Source organism: Schistocerca serialis, unplaced genomic scaffold (assembly GCF_023864345.2).
Source record: "Schistocerca serialis cubense isolate TAMUIC-IGC-003099 unplaced genomic scaffold, iqSchSeri2.2 HiC_scaffold_1052, whole genome shotgun sequence".
In the NCBI taxonomy this organism is placed as follows: domain Eukaryota; kingdom Metazoa; phylum Arthropoda; class Insecta; order Orthoptera; family Acrididae; genus Schistocerca; species Schistocerca serialis.
In genome coordinates, this window is record NW_026047242.1 from 10001 (window position 1) to 12500 (window position 2500).

Genomic DNA, 2500 nt, shown 5'->3' on the forward strand with positions numbered 1-2500 from the left:
ACCTATGTTGCGCCTTAACCCAACCTATGTTGCGCCTTAACCCAACCTATGTTGGGCCTTAACCCAACCTATGTTGCGCCTTAACCCAACCTATGTTGCGCCTTAACCCAACCTATGTTGCGCCTTAACCCAACCTATGTTGCGCCTTAACCCAACCTATGTTGCGCCTTAACCCAACCTATGTTGCGCCTTAACCCAACCTATGTTGGGCCTTAACCCAACCTATGTTGGGCCTTAACCCAACCTATGTTGGGCCTTAACCCAACACACGTTGGGCCTTAACCCAACACACGTTGGGCCTTAACCCAACACACGTTGGGCCTTAACCCAACACACGTTGGGCCTTAACCCAACACACGTTGGGCCTTAACCCAACACACGTTGGGCCTTAACCCAACACACGTTGGGCCTTAACCCAACACACGTTGGGCCTTAACCCAACACACGTTGGGCCTTAACCCAACACACGTTGGGCCTTAACCCAACACACGTTGGGCCTTAACCCAACACACGTTGGGCCTTAACCCAACACACGTTGGGCCTTAACCCAACACACGTTGGGCCTTAACCCAACACACGTTGGGCCTTAACCCAACACACGTTGGGCCTTAACCCAACACACGTTGGGCCTTAACCCAACACACGTTGGGCCTTAACCCAACACACGTTGGGCCTTAACCCAACACACGTTGGGCCTTAACCTGCTCTGTAATTGTCATACGACGCGTTAAATTAGTGTAGTGTTGCCTAACTGCAACCCCCGCAATATAGTTTGCTACTCGCACTGCCCGGTCCCCAGTGTATCGCTTCATGTTAAACACCTTGCAGCTATACACTGTAATGTGGATGGCAGCAGGACGTACATGCTCAATGCCCTTTGCAGTTGTTCATTGGCATTTGCAGTTGTTCATTGGCATTCGCATGGCGAAGCACTTAGCCTACGCTGTGGTACGGCCTGTGTCAACTGTCCGCTGATGTTGTACGTCCAAATCACACACTGTACTGCACATTGGTCCTCATGTACTGAATGATACATCGTGGTACATGTGACCGTACAACGACTGCGCCAACAACGGCGAACCATGCGGTCCAAATGTTGTGCACTCAGCTACGTGTCGTCTCCCTATAAGAGCTGGATTGCAGTGTGGTATGCCCTGGATGGCGATCAGCATGAGCCGTCTGTTGATGTAGTGGCGCGTGTTGTCAGACGTAGTCGTCTCTTCTCACACACCGTGATAGCATGGTGCACTGCGTTCCACATCTGCGACATGCGACAGAGGCCGGTTGACAGTCGTTCGCGCAATGGACATCGCATACGTACGGGGGCCACCTTCCACGTGTTCGCGAAGCGTGCACATGTTGTTGCGTGTATGTGGGCAGACATAGTGTGTCGTGACACCTGACACAGGCATGCAACAATCGTTGAATTTGCAAATGGCGATGGACGCCTACGTTTGCTGGTGACGTTACGCAAATGAACAACTGGTAAACCGTTGTGGTGCGGTTGTTCTCGCTAGAGGTGAATCAGTGATGGCGACGATCGGTTGAGCTACCAACCGGTTGTTCCAGCGATACCCACCATGCCCACGAACGTGAATGGCATCTGGGTGTGAAGCGATACGCGGCGGTGGCTGGGTGGGACCGTCCCCGGCCGGTGAGGGGGGGCCTCCCGGCGTGCTGGCCGCGCGGTGCGTGGGCGCACGCGCTACAGCCGGCTGGTGGGGGCGGCCAGTGGCAGGCGCGCCGGCCGACGGAGGCGGCAGGCGGCGCAGCTGCGCGCCGGCGCACCCTGCACGCGGCGCCGTGCGGCCAAAGTAGGTCCTCGCGGGCCCGGTGCGAAGCGCGGTGGACATCTGCAGTGTGCTGGTCCGATTGAGGACTGTGTGCGCTGAGGATGCGCCGCCGCCCGGCGCTCGGCGCCGCGACGCCGTCTGCTGCTCGGTCGCCTCTGCGGTTCTCGCAGGTGGTTTGTATCGCAGCTGTGCGGACGTGTTGGCGCGTGCGCTGTGCTGGGAGAGTTCGCTTCGGCACCCAAGTGGGGCTTTTGTCCTTCTGTGGCGCTGGCGTTGGAGCTGCCGGTCACCGTAGGTGGCGCGTGTTGTCTCCCGCCGGCAATGCCACGACAGCACGCTCCCGGGCCTCTGTCGGCAGCGGCAAGCTCAGTTGGGAGCACGGGTGGTCGCACCTAAAGCGTCTACTCGCCAAACCCCGGGCGATTGCGCCTCTCTCGAACCCGACCAAGTACTTAGGACGGCGCTGCGCGCCGCCGGGACCTGAGAGGGTTTCGAGGTGTATGGTGCAGGGGAGCTCAGCCTCCTCCTGTTTGCAGAATAATTGAGCGGACGCTTGCGTGTTCGCGCGGGCCCCCGGGACACACTCCCGGGCGGCCGGCTGCTCAGCTCTAGTTGACGCAGCTCCCTGGTTGATCCTGCCAGTAGTCATATGCTTGTCTCAAAGATTAAGCCATGCATGTCTCAGTACAAGCCGCATTAAGGTGAAA

General features: G+C 57.9%; 1 non-coding gene across 1 annotated transcript in view; it reads left to right on the forward strand.

The window, feature by feature from the left end:
- Positions 1 to 2415: 2415 nt before the first annotated feature.
- The window catches only part of LOC126430597 (small subunit ribosomal RNA), a 1910-nt gene continuing 1825 nt past the window's right edge, over positions 2416 to 2500 (forward strand). Inside the window, exon 1 of the ribosomal RNA XR_007577240.1 lies at positions 2416 to 2500. This exon is cut by the window's right edge and continues 1825 nt beyond it. This is a non-coding gene — a ribosomal RNA (small subunit ribosomal RNA).